Raw genomic sequence first — 21,393 nt, 5'->3', positions numbered from 1 at the left:
CCCCCACCCACCCTATCTCTGTAACCCTGCATTTCCCAATGCTAATCCACCTAGCTTGCACATCTCTCGACACTATGGGCAATTTAGTGTGGCCAAATTACCTAATCTGCTATCTTTGGATTGAGGGAGGGAACCAGGTCACCCAGAGGAAATGCTCTCAAACATAGGGAAAATGTTCAAATTCCATGCCTGAGGGTGAAATCGAATCCTGGCAGTGTGAGACAGTAGTGCTAACCATTGGGCCACTGTGCCGCCACTATGGTTCTCCTTCAATTGGCTAAGCAACTCCTGAGTTGACTACCCATTATGTGCTGGTAAACAGTTCTGCTGCCTTCTATCTTTCCTCAGGGAAAATACTCCAGCAGAAACCAACCTATTGGCTCTCTCCATTCAGGAAAACTCATGCAATTGGTCCCCAAGGATTTCTGGAAGCTTCGGCATTACTTTTGTTTTTCCATTTTTCAAAAGGTATAAGCATGGGATTGGCTAGGCCAACTTTTGTTGCCTATTCCTAATTGCCCTTTAGAATGTAATAATGAGTCCACTTCTTAAGCTGCTGTAGCCTGACTGCCAAAGGTATATCAAGCAAGTCTTTTTTATTGAGGGATGTTCAGGATTTTGTCCCAGTGGGATAATGCCTGGCCTTGTGTTACTCAATGGTTTCCTGTGGACAAAACAGTTTCTTGCAGTACCACCAAAGGCCCTCAATGTATTTAATGAGGGAACAAGTGGCGAAGGTCATATGTCTGAGCATGGAGGTGACAGTATCTCCTGAGGTAACTCATAAAAGTGCAGGAACCACCACCTCATTAAGCTTCAGATGACTCTAAGAACCTCTTTTTGTTGGGCTGCTTCGACCAATGCCTTCGAAATATGTTTTTCAAGGTCCCACGTGGTTTAGCTGCATGTGTGAATGAGGATAGTCATCTTATGGTCTAACTAGAAAAGTCACTTGTACTAAACAACATATAGTTTATTGCATCCCTGCAACTGTATTACATAGATGTAGTATATATTAATGCAGAGAATCAGGAGATCATTGTCTTTAGTCAGACTCCTGCAAGTTCCTTAGTTACTCTCTCCATGAATCCTGATGTCATCCTCACAGCGGGTGGGCAGTATTAATCCTTTCCGACCAATATACAACATGATGTTAATAAAATTACTGGCAAAAAGCTGAAAGCTCCAACAAAGCTATTTTGATCTATCAACAGTTATTAATTTCTCAGGCAATGTGGTTTTATAGGCAACGGCAAATTGATATGTCTAATTGTTATGAAGGAAATAGTGACAAAATATAAGAGATTAATAAACTTGGAAAATTAGTGTATAATTGGCAACTCAATTTCAGTCAGATAATTGTCAGGTGTTGCATTTTGGTCTGAAAAATAAGGCCACATACTGTTTGGATAATAAGAGTCTAAATGAGAAAAAAGGAACAAGGTAATACTGATACACAAATCACTAAAAACAACCGCTGAGTTTTATTTTTAGAGGAACTGAATTGCAAAGCAGGAAAGTCATTAAATTTATATAGAACTTTGATTGGACCGCACTTGGAGTACAGTGCAAAGATCTAGACTCCACATTGTGTAAATGATTTAGATTCATTCAAGATGCCTCAAATAAAGCTTTGCTGCTATGAAATCAGAACTAAGCAGTTACAAACATCAAGAAAGATGGCGCCCTTCTCCATTGAAACAAGAAGGTTAAGAGATGACATGATAGAAATCCTACAAATGATAGAGGGATATGATAGGATAGGCATGGAAAATATCTGTATGTGAATCAGAAATTGGAGTCCATAAATGTAAGAAACTCACTGATGAAGTCAAGAGGTCATTCCTTTACCCAAGAAATGGCTAAAGATGGTACTTGCGACTAGAGCAGAGTGAAATTTCACAGCTGTATTTAAGGCTAAGCTAGATACATACATAAGGAGAAAGGAATATAAGACAACATTGTGGTTGGTTGAGGTTTGGGGGGAAGAGAAGAGGAATCTTGTATGGATTACTGAAACAATTCTGTGGAGGCCGATATCCTGTCATCAAGTCACCCTTTATCGACACATGCACAATATTTAACTCTGACCAGCTAACTCAGGACAGTCCCTCGATTGAGCAGAATCCCTGAGGCTCCTGTTTAAATCTGTCAGCTAGGGTGTTCTGATTAGCCCAGGTTAACAGCCTCAAGCAGGGAACTCATACTCATGAGATCCACCTGACCAGCCTAACCATCTCTCATATCAACATTCAGGGATTAGCATTGACCAGAAACAGAACTAGACCAACAATATCAATAATGTGAATAACACAAATGTAGAGATTAGGAGCAGGAGCCAGCTACTTGGCACTTTCAGCCTGCCCCACCAACATGGCTGATCTGATTAACTCCACATTCTTACCTATTCCTGATAAATTTTTAATCCATTGCTTAGTATATTAGGAGAATACAGGGTGACCTGGAAAGGCTAGGTGAGTGGACGGATGTATGGCAGATGCAGTTTAATATGGATAAATGTGTGGTTATCCACTTTGGTGGCAAGAACAGGAAGGCAGATTACTACGTAAATGGAGTCAAGTTAGGTAAAGGGGCAGTACAATGAGATCTAGGTGTTCTTGTACATCAGTCAATGAAAACAAACATGCAAGTACAGCAGGCAGTGAAGCAAACTAATAGCATGCTGGCCTTCAAGAATTGAGTATAGAAGCAAAGAGGTCCTTCTGCAGCTGTACAGGGCCCTGGTGAGACCACACCTGGAGTATTGTGCACAGTTATGGTCTCCAAATTTGAGGAAAGGCATTCTGGCTATTGAGAGAGTGCAGCATAGGTTCACGAGGTCAATTCCTGGAATGGCGGGACTATCTTACGCTGAAGGATTGGAGGGACTGGACTTATGTGGTTGAGTTTAGAAGGCTGAGACGGGATCTGATTGAGACATATAAGACTATTAAAGGGTTGGACACTCTGGAGGCAGGAAGCATGTTTCTGCTGATGGGTGAGTCCCGAACCAGAGGACACGGTTTCAAAATAAGGGGTAGGCCACTTAGAACAGAATTGAGGAGAAACTTCTTCACCCAGAGAGTGGTGGGTGTATGGAATGTTCTGCCCCAGAAGGCTGTGGAGGCCAAGTCTCTGAATATTTTCAAGAGAGAGTTGGATAGAGCTCTTAAGGATAGTGGAATCAAGGGTTATGGGGATAAGTCAGGAACAGGATACTGATTGAGGATGATCAGCCATGATCATAATGGATGGTGGTGCTGGCTCGAAGGGCAGAATGACCTACTCCTGCACCTATTGTCTATTGAGTATTATCAAGAATCTATCTACCTCTGCCTTTAAATTATTCACGGACACTGCTCCTATTGCCTTTTCAGGAAGTTTATTCCAACATCGCATGACCCCCTCTGTGAAAATATTTCTCCTCATCCCTGTGTTAATTGGAAAATCCCTGAGAATGAGATATATGACTTCCAGTTCAGAAGAAGAGTCATAGTAGATTGTAAATATTAATTCTGTTTCCTGCTGAGCTTCTTTTCAATTTTTTTCTTTTTCTTTTACTTTTCTACCTTATCTATTTTCACTAGCATTATGGTATTATCACTCAACTATTAATCCAGAGATGCAGGTAAAATTCTGGGCTCTTGGGTTTACATTCTACAATGGCAAATGTTGAAATTTAATGGTCTCATAATTGCCCTCATTTAAGATTAAAATACTAGCCTTGAACCCACAGTTTTCTCCCTCAAGCTAAATGTCAATTTCAACCTTCATTATGAGACCATTATTTGCAGGATGCTATCTCAAGAATAATCTTTGGTTGACCCCAGAATAACAACGTGGAATCAAAAGTTTAACAATGGCAAGAAACTGTTGTCAACTGTTGCGTGGAAACTAACATCCTTACCCAGTCTGATGTATATATAACTCCAAAGCCATAGCAATGTGGTTGGCTCTTAATTATCCTCTGGGCAAATTAGGGATGGGCAATAAATGCTAGCCTAGCCAGCCACGTCCACATTTTTTTTATATCTAACAAAACTCTTACTATCTTTTCTATTATCAATTAGCTTTATCTCATATTCCTTTCTTCTTTTTTAATCTGTAGGCACTATTTGTTTTTTTTTTAATTTTCTGTTGTCATAAAACTACTTTTCTCTCTAAAAGCTGTTCCCTGGCTCAAGGATACTCTGTCCTTGATTTTTTTTTCAGAGGGATAATAAACCAGGGCAGGCTTTGATCAGTCTGGTTTGGTACAGAGATGAAAAGGATTTTGACAGGCCTTTTGTTTATATGTAAACAGATGAGACTTCAGGCCAAAGTGGTCAGGTTTTAGAAGTGACCTGTATAATGAAAGGAGTGTGGTCAGATCTCTAGCTGAGCAGTTTTAGTTCAGTCTTGAACTGGTGAAGAGTTCAACAGTGAGCTGTGTGGAAACTCTCTCTCTCTCTATCTCTCTTTCTGCCCTTCAACTTCAATCTGTAAGCACGTATTCCATTTATACTGGTTTTTAAAGGGAGTTTGTTTATTGGGGCTGTTCTGTATATTTGGAACAGCGTAATTATGTTAGTTTGAGTAGACTGAGTTCTGTAGGGGGTTCTTTATTCTGCTCTTTGTGTTTCATTGTTCAATTTTGTGAATAAATTTTTGTCTGTTTTAAAATCTATTAGTTAACCTAGCTAAGTTACTCCAGGTAAATTTTCACTGTACACTTACCAAAACTAATTACAAAGTTATGGTTTGGGGCGGCCTGTTTAAGGATGTTTTGAGTCGTCTGGTCTAGTCCATGACACTGTCCAGTATGCAAGAAAAGAGAAAACCTGTTACCTTTGCAAAAGTATATGTTTTGTTGTTAAGTTTGATACCATACTTAACTTTTTTTAGTTAACCATAGGTGCTGAATCTTCCATTGTATCCATTCTGTGCATTTTGAATATCCTCTTACATTTTTGCCATTACAGCCATAATGCCTGATCCCTTAAACTGATTTATCAGTGCACTTTAAAGCTTTAATGGCCTTATAATTGCCCTCATTTAAAATTAAAATACTAGTCTTCAACCCACACTTTTCTCCCTCAAACTAAATGTCAATTTCAACCTTCATTATAAGACCATTATTTGCAGGATGCCATCTCAAGAATAATTTGCTTTCTAATTGACCCCAGAACATGCTGTCCTAAGAACTTATCTTGCAAACATTCAATGGACTAACCAATTTCTGAATTTTTGCAACCTATGTGTAGATTAAAATTCCTTCATGATTATCATTTTTACCTTCCTGACAAACTCTCATTATGTCTTCCTCTATACTGTATCCTATCTATGGTTACTGTTAGAGGACCAGTGCACCACTCCCACCAATGTCTACTTACCTTAATCATATCTTATTTTTACCTAAACTGTATCAACATCCTGGTTTTCTGAACATGGGTAATCCTGCTCTAATACCATCACTACTTTACAAAATAGCTCTTCTATTTTTTTTACCTATCTTCTCAATAATGACTTTAAAATTTCTGGTCTCAATCTATGTCTTCTGTGGCTGAGTCTCTGACTGTTAGATTGGATACACTTATGTACATTTTCACTTTCATTTCATACAATTTTGTTTCAGATACTATGTGCATTTAAAAACAGAGCCTTTAGCATTTTTCCTATTTTTTGTTCTTCAGATTTGTACTTCCTGTCACATCCTGTTTACCATTTCCTATTTTAATAGATTTCTCTTGGCTTGTCTCTACACTGCTTTAGCACATCTTCCCAGTTTTGGTCCTCTGCCTTGACTATTTAGTTTAAAACAATCGATAATATCTTACCATTGAGAGAATTCACATTTAAAGACTCCACTACATCACCAATTTTGGTTACATCTGCAAACTTACTAACCATACCTCCGATATTCATATCCAAATCATTTATATTATTCATAAGTAGCTAATGTTCATGCTGCATTGAAATACACCAATTCTGTTGATGTCACATGCAATCAGTGGGGGGAGACTATGTGTTTAGAACTGTACCACCATTACACATGAGGAAATCTCCCACCATGTACATGGCAGGTACTCATGTGACTTGGCCATAGTTGTCTATCTCACACGCTGCAGGCAAGGATGCCCTGGGACATGGTACATTGATGAGACCGAGCAGAGGCTACCGTAACGGATGAATGGACACCGTATAACAATTAACAGACAGGAGTGTTCCCTCCCCGTTGGGAACACTTCAGCTGTCCGGGACATTCGACCTCGTACTTTCGGGTGACTATACTCCAAGGTGAGCTTTGGGACAGGCAACAATGCAAAGTGGCCGAACAGAGGCTGATAGCCAAGTTAAGTATCCAATGGGCTGGTCTCAATTGGGACCTTGGGTTCACATCACATTACAGGTGACCCCACCGCACTATACAAACAAACATATACACACACACACACACACACACACACACACACACACACACACACACACACACACACACACTCCTTCAGACACACACACTCTCCTACAGACCCACACACTCATGCTGACCCTCTCTCACAAACAAACTCTCAGCCATTCACACATGCACTCCCACACAAAAACAATTGTACCCTCTCACAGACACTTATACCCCTTTATTCTCACACTCACACACATACATACACTCTCTCACAGACACCCATAACCACCACTTCCCCACACCCACACACACACCAGTTTGTGGAGTGAATTTGTACTTGCAGAATTACATTTTATTTCGCTCAAAAACTGCAAGATTCCGTAAAGCCGTATTTTAAGATTAGAGTCAGTCTACTGACTCCAACAACAGGTGCCATGTCGGCCCAGATAATGCATTGAAGGTGTGAGGTGCCCTGTGTGAGGCTGTCTGTGCACCTCACACCTCCAATGCATTATCTGGGCTGACATAGCACCTATTGTTAAAGTTTACTTGAGAATGCAACTTTAGGAAAGTTCTGGAATTTATATATGAAAGAACTGAAACCAACATGCCCGTTTTAAAAGGCGAGAGACTTAACAAACAATCCAGGCATTTTTCAATATATAATTTCAGTTACATCACACTGTAAACTTTTGCTACAAATTCTGTGTCTTACAATCTTATATTCCACAACCACCTGATGAAGGAGCAATGCTCTGAATGCTAGTGCTTCCAATTAAATCTGTTGGACTGTAATCTGGTGTTGTATGATCTTTAACTTTGCTTACAACTAGCCTGCATAAGTAGTGGTCATGTTCTGTACAGCTCAGGAAAGATTTACTGGTTATGCCTGACTCTTAATATAAACTGTACTAATTGCTGTAATGCATAAAACAACTTGTTAACTGAGAACAATTTCTGAATTAGTGGTGCTGGAAGAGCACAGCAGTTCAGTGCAGTAAAATCGACGTTTCAGGCAAAAGCCCTTCATCAGGAACCTATTTAGTAAGACCTCTGCAGTTGTATATCCTCTGCTGTTGATCACTTTCCCTTGACAAAGCATAGACAAAGGAAGATACCTTAAGCAATTCTAATTCTGAACCATACATTAGTCAAGATTGCAGATAAGATAAGGTGCAAATAATGGCAATAATGGAAACATCATTCTGTCCACAAAATGCTCTGCAGTAACTCACTGAGGTTCCTTTATCAGCACCTTTGAAATCCATGACTTCTATTATCTGGAAGGACATGGGCAACAGACTATTCCTTCACTGTTGCAAGGTAAAAACCTAGAATTCACTTCCTATTAGCATTGTGAGTATACCTACATCCCACGTACTGCAATATTTACAGAAGGTGGCTCACCACCACCATCCTAAGGGCAATTAGGGATGGGCAATAAATGTTGTCCTCACCAGGGATAATTCCAGCCTGTGGATGAAATTTAAAAAAAGGGGCATAAACATCAGAGGTTAAGTTGAATGGCATATTCTGTGTGCAACATTTCACATGTAAATTTTTCAATAATTTTCCATAATCTGCCCTGGCACAATTTGCTGACCAAATTTTGTGTAGTCAAAAGCCATTCCATTTTTGCCAGCATTAGGTTTTATAAGTTCATGAAATGTGCTTTTGTCTCAATTTGTTTCCTCTTTCTGTTTAATCTTGAACTTCCAGCAGAAGATTTCACAGCAGAAAATAATACTCTGCTCTTCAGCAAAATTTAGGGAGATGAGCTCATTAAGTCCTGTTTCTCCAGGAACACATTCGTTACACATATGTCACCTTTATCTGTAGGAAAAGAAATTAGAAAGCATTAATTAAGTTGAGTTATGTAAAGTGAAAATATCAGGCTGCAAAATATTTTAATATTCATTGCTTTGTGTAAAGTTTTAATTCTACTGAATTCTGAACCTGTATTCCCTTGTGTTCACATGAGTGATGAATCACTCGATCAAAAATTGCTTTTTTGAGACATATGTTAATACAAGTAATACAGAAAAGGCAGATAATTACTAAATTTCATCAGTGCTGAATCATTGGCAAATGGCTTTAATTCTATGAAGAATAGCAACAATGGGTCAGCGATGTAAAAAATAATGATTGGGTCCATACAAGCATTACTCTGATTGTCTCAGTTTGTATATGGTAATAATTCATACTTGGAATTGATGAATGCAGGTGAGAGGAGAAGAACTTGTGGCCCTGATATTTACAGGGAGGGTATATTTTATAGAATCATAGAATACCTGCAGTGTGAAAAGAGGCCATTCAGCCCATTGAGTCTGCACCAACTCTCTGAAAAGCATCCCACTGAGACGCAGCTCCCTACCTTACGTGTGTAACTCTGCATTTCACATGACTAAAACACCTAGTCTATGCACCCCTGGACACCAAGGGCAATTTAACATGGCCAATCTACCTAAACCTGCACATCTTTGGGCTGTAGCAGGAAACCAGAGGATCAGGATTAACCCTATGTAGACACAGGGAGAACATGCAACCTCCACACAGCTAGTCTTCCAAGGCTGGAATTGAACCAAGGTCTCTAGTGCCATGAGGCAGCCACGTTAACCACTGTGCCGTTGAGATGACCATTTTGTACTCCCTCCGAGTGGCAGGAACATCTTCCTTATGTCTCCATTTCTGAGTTGCAGCCATACACATGGAGAGGTTAGAGGTAGGGGGAGATCAGAGGCTGGATAGGAAGACTGTACATTGGGATTTGGGGAGAGGAATGAATTAGGAAGAGTGAGAGTCGGAGGCTGAAGTTGGGAAGATAATCAAATGTTGGTGGGAGGGTGAGTTTAGAAAGGCTGAAAGGTGAGGAGATCAGAGGCCCTGTCTTGGTTGAGCAAAGATTGAAAAGGAGGAAATTTGGGAGTGGGGGTGTGGGGAGAGTGAGACAAGGATTAGAAATTTAAGTGGGATAAGTGGATCAGAGAATCTGAGGAAGTTCATGTTTTTCAGGTTGTTTTGGGGAAATTAGGAGGTGGAAAAGAAATAACAATAGGGAATCAGAGACTGCAGAATTGGCCGGGAAAGGTTGAAAATAAAGGATGAGTGTTGAGCTCAGAAAAACTGGGTTGGTAGGAAATTGGGACTCGAGGGGACAAAATAATTTTGGTAGAGGGAAGGTTCAGTGCTGACAGTGTGGTGGGGATCAGATTGTCAGAAGTGATTTACTGCTTTGTTTGGTGGGTGAGAGCATGGGGATAAGAAAATCTGAAATTCTTCAATCATCTGCAACTTCCTCATCTACTGGGATTGTCGACCACTATCCTGCCTCTGTTAACCATAAATGTGAGCTAATGAGAGACATGTTGAGACCATGCCACTATTCTAACACTTTAGCAGCCCACTGAACTCCAATCCACCCTCTTTAGGGGTCCTTCTGCTTGACATTTGTTGAAATGTCTCCCTATTTCAATAATATTAGGGCTTTTGATTCTTCTTACCTCACCTCACACTTTCCTGCATTAAATTCCATGTGCCAGTTTTTTGTCCACTCATTCAACCGTCTCTGTATTCCTTTTCAGTTTCCTTAAGTCCTCATTACAACATTGCCTCCCACCTATTTTTGTATCATCAGTTAATCTTAATTGATGGTATTTGGCCCCTTCTCCAGGTAATTAATCAAAATGTGAATAATTTAGGCATGCACTGATCCTTGTGACACTCCAGTAGTTACATTTTTCCAACCAGAAAAAGACCCATTAATTCTGAATAGCTGTCTTCTATGTATCAACCAAGCCATAATCCATGCCAATGTATTGGTCCCAATACTGTGAGCACCTATTGATCACAATAACCACAGTAACACCATGTTAAATATCTTTTGGAAACCCAAATATATTAAATCATCAGTTGCCCTTCATCAACTCTGCTCATTATATCCTGAAAGAACTCAAGCAAATTTGTTAAACATGATTTTCCCTTCACAAAACCATGTTGACAGTATTTGTTTGCTTCTCGATTTTCTAAATACCCTGCATTTTCCATTTAATTATTGACTCTGACATTTCCATGTGTATAAGGGAAATATGAAAAAATAATGGCTTTTAGCAAAACATAATGTTGACCTTTAGACAAGATCGTCCATGACTCAAGTGTATATTGTATTTTGTTTATTTATGCTGTAGTAAAGCATTCAAAGGGTAACTAGAAATTCATTTCTGCTAGCAATGAAGAAAATTATCACCTTTGAAGAATTTCCTAGGCCATGAATATAAGTTCACACAATATCAACTGTACATTATTTGCTGTCATTTCAAGTATCCATCCCATAATGGTGCTTTGTGACCGAACTGCCCATTGTAGAAGAAAACACTCTGGTGATTGATGAAAAAGTATTTTTGAAACAAAGGTTTTAAATTATAAGGATCATTAATTAGTGTCCATATTGTTCTGGTAATCACTATCCTCTATAAGTTCTTTTGCCAAGTTTTAAATAAAATTAAAACTACCATCAGTTGGTTTCACAGGAGGATTTTAGCATGCTGCAACAAGTAATTCCGATCTTATCACAGGGCACAGGATTCATAGCTGATTTTCAATAATATCATTTCAAGCTCTCATGACTAGCCTGCAAGTTTCAAACTGCTACTCCCAATTTCTCTTCAATAACTGACTATTGAAATTATAAGATCTCTAAATGCCCTTGTAGAATTACTCCTCTGAAAATCAGAGCCTACTCTTTAAGCTTTGTATAATGTTATATTTTTAATCATAGATTAATTAAATGTAATTTAAATTACATAGAATGGTTGTATCTGATAGGTGTCAGACCATGTTGAGCACAATACCATTTTTCTGGCTCCATAAACAATATTTTTCCATATTCTTGACATGTAAGTTAATCCTCCCATTTTTCAATTATGACATGCTAAATTTGCATTTGTAGCCAGCCTCAACTTTTCACTCCCAAAATCACATGTTTCACTCCCTAGACATTTGGTCTGGGTTTAAGGATTCAAGAAAGCAATATGTACTGTATTCCAAAAATGTGTGAGAGTTGAAGACTCAGTAAGTCTTTACTTTGAATGCTGATGATATTTCAAAATGATGATTACCCACATCCATGAGGGCAGTTTGATATTGTGCTTTGTGCAGAAGTTGAACTCTGTTTATTGACAGATTTTTGATAGCTCAAAGATTTATTTACACACTGATAACTATTATACATCTACAGCACTGAAATAAGCCATTTATACGCAACTGTTCTATTTTGGGTTAATATTGTATATAAGCCCCATCCAACCATTTTTTTTTTAATTTAATCTATGAGCGTTACCTTTTCTTCCTGTCTCCTTGTTTGTTTAAGTAGCTCCCCCACTACAATGTATCTATCTTATTCAAAATGCTAAGCGGTCATACTGAGATTTCTTCTGAATTCTCTATAAGATTTTTTATTCAACATTTGCTTCCTATTATTCTGTATACGCCATAAGTGAAAACGTCGTCACGACATCTATCATATCAAGTTTTTCAGAATCTGAAAAACATCTGTCAGATCACCTTTTCAGAATCCCCTTATCCACAGAAAAGATCCCAGCTTGCTGAGCCTTTCCTTTGAACACTATGCTCTCAGTTCTGGTAATACCTTTGTGAATCATTTTGGTACTTCCTGATTCTATATAATTATTTTACACAGACCAGAAATATTCACAGTACTCAATGTGAGGTCTAAGTAAGATTCTAGAGAAGTTTGACATAACTTCCTTGTTTTTCAATACAGCTCCTCTCAAAATTAAATCCAGTACTTGTTTTATTTTTTTCCTTTGTATGGCCACATTAACCCGGGCTGCTACTGTTAGTGATTTGTGTATCTCCACATTTATATCCCTTTCAAGTCAAAGTTTACTTCCATCAGTAACCTCCTTCTTAATCCTGTTTCATTGTTCTGTTTCACATTCATCTATGCTGAAATTAATTTGTCAGTTAAAGATACTTCTTTCTGGTTTCCCAATTCCTTCTGTACTTTGCAGAGTGGACTTGATGGGCCGAATGGCCTTACTTCCATTCTGATGTCTTATTGTCTTATTCTTCCTCCATATTAACTATATACTCATCACCTAATCTCCAAACTGGCATCCACTAATACTGAGAATATGTTTCAAATTCTTATGCACTAGTTATTTTTGCAAATGGTGACACGCATTGATTCCTTTGGTATTTGGCAAAATCCTCACATCTAGCCCAGCTATGATATAGTGTGGCTAAACAATCTGGGATGCCTCGGATCATTTCACTGTCACCAATGCTTCTTGCTGAAATTGGATTGAACTACTGTTACTGACTAGGAAAGAATGCCTACACAAAGTCTTCAGAAGAATGTAGGCTCGATTCTGAAAAAAAGTAAAATAGATAGTTATACTACACTAAGATTCATGAATGGTGATGAACAATTGGACAATTTGCTGGAGGAGAAAGCTTCACAAATATTAATGATAAGACTGAATCTTCAGCAACAACCTTCAGTGAGAACTGCCAGGTTGACCTTCTCCAGAGATCGTCTGCTTAAAGATGCCATTCTTCAGCAAATTGTTTTCACTCGGCATGGTATCAAAACTGAAAGCGAGATATCTGAAAGGAAATGAGTCTGTCAACGTTCTGCCGATAGTACTGAAGATTGTGCTCCAGAATATGTCAAGCTATCCCTGCACAGCTGCAACACTGGCTTCTACTTGGCAATGTAGAAAATTGTCCCAGGTATGTGCTATATACAAAAAGGACAGATCCACCCCAGCTAATTACTGCCCCACCAGTCTACTGTCAGTTATCAGTAAAGTGATGGAAGATACTGTCAACAATGTTACAAAGCAGCACTTGCTCAACAATAACCTACACACTGAACACAGTTAGAGTTCTGCCAGGGCCTCTCAGATCCTGATCTCATTACAGCTTTGGTCATATATGGAAAAAAACAACTGAATTGCAGAGGCAAGGCAAGAGTGACTGTCCTTGCCAAAAAAGCTACATTTGACCAAGTGCAGCATAAAAGACCCCTAGCAAACCCAAAACCAAAAGATTTCTGCGAGTCATACTTGGCAGAAATGAAGATTGTTATCATTGTTAAAGATCAGTCATTTCAGCTCTAGTACACCACTGCAGGAGTGCTTCAGAGTGGTTACCTAGGCCTAACAATTTTCAGATGTAGACAGCATTAAACTTGAGAAACTACAAGGAGACTGAAGTTTAGCTCCTCACTTTCACCCTTGGCCTGATCTAAGATTTCCAACTTAGAGATATTACCGTTTCTCTTTACAATACACCACCCACAGATACCCGTGAAATATTGTATTTAAAGATATTGGGTAATATCATCTGTACTTGTTGATTTATTCTGATGTGCTCTTGCAACATATATTTTGGCCATTCATTTTCTGAATTCCATATTCTTTGCTATCTCTTCTGTGAGGTTAAACTGGACAGTTCAAGGACAGAATCAACTGTTCTCATATTGGTGCTGCTTCTGTGTCATGGTAATGCGATATGTCCTTGTACTCAGGTATGCAACATGAGTTGGTTCCATTGCAGCCCTTATAGTTGCCATTGGACAGTGGGCTATTACATTAAATTGGCATCTTTCTTGTTCTGTATCATGTATCAGCTATGGACATACCATGAAGAGACTTGTATACTGCATCTATTCTAACTGGAGCTTACTGTATTACCTTCTATTCCTGTTGCATATAGTGGTATATTATAATAACATCAATAATAATATCCTCTAATAACCCTGAATATTCTCAAGTCTATATAATATCTTAATAGGTGTTGACTCTGGTGGAATTGGGTATGCCATAATAATGCTGATTGAGATGTTATTACATTTAATACACCGAGTCAGTATGGGTGGAAATTAGGAACAGCAAGGGGGCAGTACAGCCCCCTCCCCACCCCCCACTCCCCTCCCCCCAATAGCAGCAGGGAGATTGAAGAAAGCATAGGTAGGCAGATTTTGGAGAAGTGTGGACGTCGTCGGATTGTTGTAATGGGTGACTTTAACTTTCCCAATATTGATTGGAACCTCCTTCAAGCAGAACATTTGAATGGAGCTGTTTTTGTAAGGTGTGTTCAGGAGGATTCCCTAACTCAGTACGCTGACAGGTCGACAAGGGGAGAGGCCATTCTAGACTTGGTGCTCGGTGCTGGGAGAGCATTTTGGTGATAGTGACCACAACGGCCTCACATTCTACATAGCTATGGAGAAGGAGAGGATTAGGCAAAATGGGAAGATATTTAATTGGGGAAGAGGAAACTATGATGTGATTACACATGAGTTCGGAAGCATGGACTGGGAGCAATTGTTCCATGGTAAAGGCACTATAGACATGTGGAGACTGTTTAAGGAACAGTTGTTGCGAGTGATGAGTAAATATGTCCCTCTGAGACAGGCAAGAAGGGGTAAGATAAAGGAACCTTGGACGATGAGGCGGTGGAGCTCCTCATCAAAAGGAAGAAGGTGGAGGAAGCTCAAGCTCAGCTCTAGAGGATTACAGGCAGGCGAGGAAGGAGCTCAAAAATGGTCTGAGGAGAGCCAGGATGGGGCATGAGAAAGGCTTGGCAGAACGGATTAGGGAGAACACAAAGGCATTTTACACTTATGTGAGGAGTAAGAGAATGGTCAAAGAAAGAGTAGGGCCGATCAGGGATAGCATAGGGAACTTGTGTGTGGAGTCTGGGGAGGTAGAGGAAGCCCTAAATGAGTTTTTTGCTTCTGTCTTTATGAAAGAAACAAACTTTATGGTGAATGAAACCTTTGAAGAGCAGGTGTGCATGCTGGAATGGATAGAGATAGAGGAAGCTGATGTGCTGAAAATTTTGTCAAACATTAAGATTGACAAGTCGCAAGGCCAGGACCAGATTTGTCCTCGGCTGCTTTGGGAAACGAGAAATGCAATTGCTTGGACACTTGCGAAGATCTTTGCATCCTCGCTCTCCATGGAGTCGTACCTGAGGACTGGAGAGAGGCAAATATAATTCCTCACTTCAAGAAAGGAAATAGGGAAATCCCCGGCAATTACAGAGTAGTAAGTCTCACGTCTATCGTCTGCAAGGTGTTAGAAAGGATTCTGAGGGATAGGATTTATGACCATCTGGAAGAGCATGGCTTGATTAAATGCAGTCAACACGGCTTTGTGAGGGGCAGGTCACGCCTCACAAACCTTATCGAGTTCTTTGAGGATGTGACTAGAAAAGTTGATGAGGGTGGATGTGGTGTATATGGACTTAGCAAGGCATTTGATAAGGTTCCCCATGGTGGGCTCATTCAGAAGGTCAGGAGGAATGGGATACAAAGGAACTTAGCTGTCTGGATATAGAATTGGCTGGCCAACAGAAGACAGCGAGTGGTAGTAGAAGGAAAATATTCTGCCTGGAAGTCGGTGGTGAGTGGTGTTCCACAGGGCTCTGTCCTTAGGCCTCTACTGTTTGTAATTTTTATTAATGACTTTGATGAGGGAATTAAAGGATGGGTCAGCAAGTTTGCTGATGACACAAAGGTTGGAGGTGTCGTTGACAGTATAGAGGGCTGCAGCGGGACGTTGACAGGATACAGAAATGAGCTGAGAGGTGGCAGACGGAGGTCAACCTGGATAAATGTGAGGTGATGCATTTTGGAAGGTCGAATTTGAAAGCTGAGTACAGGATTAAGGATAGGATTCTTGGCAGTGTGGTGGAACAAAAGGATCTTGGTGTGCAGGTACATAAATCCCTTAAAATGGCCACCCAAGTCGACAGGGTTGTTAAGAAAGCATATGGTGTTTTGGCTTTCATTAACAGGGGTATTGAGTTTAAGAGTCATGAGATCTTATTGCAGCTCTATAAAACTTTGGTTAGACCGCACTTGGAATACTGCGTCCAGTTCTGGTCGCTCTATTATAGGAAAGATGTGGATGCTTTGGAGAGGGTTCAGAGGAGGTTTACCAGGATGCTGCCTGGACTGGAGGGCTTATCTTATGAGGAGAGGTTGACTGAGCTCAGACTTTCTTCATTGGAGAAAAGGAGGAGAAGAGGGGACCTAATTGAGGTATACAAGATAATGAGTGGCATAGATAGAATCGATAGCCAGAGACTATTTCTTAGGGCAGAAATGGCTAACACGAGGGGTCATAGTTTTAAGCTGGTTGGAGGAAAGTATAGAGAGGATGTCAGAGGTGGGTTCTTTACACAGAGAGTTGTGAGAGCATGGAATGCATTGCCAGCAGCAGTTGTGGAAGCAAGGTCATTGGGGACATTTAAGAGACTGCCGGACATGCATATGGTCACAGAAATTTGAGGGTGCACACATGAGGACCAATGGTCAGCACAACATCGTGGGCTGAAGGGCCTGTTCTGTGCTGGACTGTTCTATGTTCTATGTTCTATTAACACATTCTGCATCAGTTTCATACGCATATGAGTTGGCAACTGATGTCAGGCTATGCTCCCTGTGCTATGACAGATTAAACAAAAATGCATTTGCTATCCACAGGGATATCTCATCTTCTTCCATGGCCCCATCCTCCAGCCCAATTGCTTCCATCGCCACCCAGTGATCTGGACCCATTGTGGCTGTCTCGTCTCATCTGTTCATTCGTCGCCTACTCGTGTGAGGTCTCTTCCCTTCTGGTGCGTGCTAATATTTATCACCATTATCTCTCATGGTAGTTCAGCAGCTTCCACTTATTCCTTAACTATCATTTTAAATATGCCCTCCTTCTGAGGTGATGTACCACCTTTGCCTCCAGTTTCCATACAGTCAAGTGCCACTTGAAAGGTATTTCTACTGCTGGTATGTAAATGTTAACCCATTGAGCATGTTTCCAAGGTTCTAATTTTCTTTCTCGCCACATCTGATTATGTCATGTTCTCTGTCTACCTGTGGATGGTATTGGCTACCTAAAAGTTACCTCATTCAATAACATTCCCATATAAACTATTGCTGATTATTGATTGCTGACATTTTAAACCATCAAATCCAACTGAGTTAAAAGATCCACCGTAAGAATCCACGACCTATAAATAGAAAGGCGGGACATATCACCAGAGCTTCACCAGAAACTCTCACGGATGATGTTACCTAGTGTAGTGACAAAATGTCTGAAAACAAACCTTCAAGCTCAATGAGCTAATTTACATACATATCATCAACTTGAGCTACAAATCTTCTCAAAAAGTGCTAAATTCCTACATTCCCCTACTTTATTATTCTTATTATAGTTACCAAATGTTTCATTTTTCCAATCCAAACTTTATCCCATATACCTGAGTCTCATTTGCATTTTCCTTTCTCTATAACCTGTTTAAATGTCAAATTGATGTATTCAATTGAATCACACCCTGATAAATTATTCCAAGTTCACAAAACAAAATGTATAAACCTTTTTTTACAGTGAAAACACCACACGTAAATAACTTTAGTACTGTTTCACCACCAGGAAGATCACTCATGTGACCAAGGAGCTAGTGATAAGCAAGACTAAGAGTGAGCAATGCTTATAAACTCTTTCTATTTTCTCTTCCATTGGAAATATCTCATTACTATTATTTTATCTCACGCATGAGTCTTTGATACTCTTTCTAGTTCAATAAAATATTCTTACAATAATATTAAAACAGGAATCAAACATTTTTGTTTAATTCCAGGCACTGCCATCTTTTGCATGTTCATGCATTACACATAAAAATTCAGATTTTCACAAGTAATTTGCTGAATTTTTTTTGACACTTCACATTCAAAATTATCCAAATTAAAATAAAAGTGTTATTGAGCTAAAATGTTTCTTTTCATCTTAGATTTATTTTTTAAAACTTTCCTCTATTGAAACTAATTTTGTGTGTGATCGTCTGAGTGTTCTGCTTTTTTCCAGACCTTGTTGTTGACTAGGACTCAGAAGTTTTTTTTTTGCTGGCTGTCTTCTAGAAAAAGCAGAGTTGCCTCATGGCCCCATGCTCCAAGAGGTGTATCATCTTGAGTGACCGTTAACAAATTTTAGTTTAAACTTGGTTTTCTGTCTTCAGATCTAAAAACAACTTTTATGTTTTTATTTTCTTCAGAGAGTTGCCTGCTCTGCATAATGCCAGTTTCCCAAACAGCACACCTTTTGGAGTTCTGCCAGTATCTCTTAGAGGTATCCACCAAGTTTTGGATCCCCTGTCCCACCACTGCAGTTCTGCCTCTTCACTCATTAAATCTGACCTGAGTCGTGCTTCAGATTCTGCCCACATCAGTCTGGTGCTTCTCTTACAGGGTGTATGTTAGAACATAGTCATCTTACTCCATTGCCAGTCCTGTACATATGATACAAGATCCTTACGATTACACCAGAAACTATTGTCATTCAACTTGACAAAAAAAAAGACATTTCAGGTGTCAGTTGCAGGAATTTCTTCAAGTGAATACTAAAAGAATAGCTGATCACTCAAAAACTAACTCTGCCAAGACATACATGTTTCCAAATTTTGTACCAAATCGGTCATGTATAAAATTAGTTTAGTCAATTCACACTGTATGATAACCAGGTTTACTCATTTCACACAGTACACACAGCAGGCATTGTCTGTATTTGCCCAGAATTTCTTTCTTTTTGCTAACTGTGTGTCTCAGACACTCCCAATTCTATATCCTACTTCTGAACATGTATAATCCTTCAGTTCTGACTTCTTAACAAGACACTTTTTAACTGAAATGGCTTATCCCTATTTAACTATCAACTAACTGAAATGTATAGTCGACTAGTTGTTTCTTCATCAATGACCTTCCCTCCATCATAGGGTGAAATGGACATACTTGATTTGATTTAAGTTGACTTGATTTGATTTATTATTGGTACATGTACTGAGATACAGTGAAAACTATTGTTTTATGTGCTAACTAAGCAAATCATACCTCACATAAGTACATTAAGTTAATAAAACAGAATGCAGATTGCTGATAATTGCACAATGTTAATCAACATTCATAATTCCTTAGATTCCAAAGCAGTCCATGGCCAAATGCAGCATGACTTGAATAAAATTCAGGCTTAATTTGCCAAGAAGCATGCAACTTTCACACTATTCAACTACTAGGTAATTCCCATCTCCAACATGACAGAATCTAACTATTTCCCTTGACATTCACCATCACTATATCTCCCATTATCAACATCTTAGGGACTTACCATTGACCAGAAACTCAACTGGACTCACCACATAAACACAATGGCTTTAAGAACAAGACAGAAGCTAGGAATACTGTGGTGAGTAACTCACCTCCTGACTCCCCAAATCCTGTCCAACATCTACAAGGCATAAGTCAGTAATGTATTGGAATGCTCCCAGCTTGCCTAGATTAGTGCAGTTCCAACAACACTCAAGAAGTTTGACTCCATCAAAGACAAAGCAACCTGCTTGATTGGCATCCCAAACATAAACATCCAGTTCCTCCACCACTGATGTACAGGAGCCACAATATGACACATCTACAAGATACACCGCTGAAACTCATCAATTCTCATTCAACAGCATCTTCTGAACCCAGGAAATTTTAATCTCAAAGGACAAAGACAGTAGATGCATGGTGCACCAAGATCCTCTCCAAATAAGTCACCATCCAGACCTGAAAATAAAACACTGTTTGTTTACTGTCACTGAGTCAAAATCTTGGAACTCACTCACAGACGGCACTGTGATTCAATAACAGTATATGGACTCCAATGATTCAAAAAGACAGCGCACCACCATCTTCTTAAGGGCAGCTAGGGACGGATGACACAAACAACCAGCTAACAATTTCCATTTTCCCTGAATGAAATAAAATTGAAAACTATGATGGAGGGTTGTAAGACTTCAGGCTCAATTTAAGAATGAGTTCACATTTCTGTTCCTGCTACAATTAGACATTGTTTTAGTACTATCTCAACTGGAATTATTCTCATTGTACTTTAGTACACACTGAATCAGTCCTATGTGTCTTGATGGGTGGAACTTATTTGATAATGTCTGTTAGTTCCTTCTCATATACATCAAACTCAATACATTTCCCTATGGATTATTGCTTCCTAATCTCACTTGCTGGATTGTCCACCATTAACCCTGAACCCCATATTTCCTGTTCTGCAGCCAGCTTGCTGACTTTTCTGGTACTGTTTCCTGACTCTATATGCTTTGAGTTTGGTCAGGAGTGAATCATGAAATATCTTACTGAAGTCCTTCTGAAAAGTCAGATATTTTACATCAGTTACAATACCCATGCTGAAAATTAAAAATGCTGGAAATCACAGCAGGTTAGGCAGCATCCATGAAGAGACAACAAGCTAACATTTCAAGTCTAGATGATTCTTTGATAGAGCATCAGGGTTCTGATAAAGAGTCATCTGAACTCAAAACATTAGCTTGCTCTCTCTCCATGAATGCTGCCTGACCCATTGTGATTTCCAGCATTTTTTAATTTCAGTACAGCTTCCAGGATCTGCATTAATTTGCTCCTACAAACAACAATACCCATGTCTGTATTTTCTGTCACCTGTTTGATGAATTAAAATGTTTGAGCATAAACCTCTCTTCTGAAGTTTGTGTTGTCAACTCTTCATGATATTTCCAGTTTCTGTATGTTTATCTTTTTGAAATTTGAGCTCATTAGAATTCCAATAAATTTCTTACCAACTTACAAATTAATTCAACCAGATGACGACATGAGTAGTTGTAATTTCAGAAGGATAGCATTTACCTTATTGAAATGTAACCTGAGATCTTTATTTTAACTGACTGCATGAAATAATACAAAAGCATAATTTTAGCAATTCAAGAGAAAGATATTAACTAAATCTGGATTTGCAAGTAGGGTAACAGTGAATCAGGGCAATTCTCTATTGAACACCCACTCGAATTTCTCTCAATCCTTGGCTTCTTAAACGATTCCAAAGATGCTGCAAACTGGCTGGAGATTCAAGATGGTTACAACACTGAGCAAATCTTTGCAAGCTCCCTACAGCGGATCTTATTCT

The sequence above is a fragment of the Hemiscyllium ocellatum genome, chromosome 2, assembly GCF_020745735.1.
Source record: "Hemiscyllium ocellatum isolate sHemOce1 chromosome 2, sHemOce1.pat.X.cur, whole genome shotgun sequence".
Lineage (NCBI taxonomy): Eukaryota > Metazoa > Chordata > Chondrichthyes > Orectolobiformes > Hemiscylliidae > Hemiscyllium > Hemiscyllium ocellatum.
Note: the sequence above shows the minus strand (reverse complement) of the source record.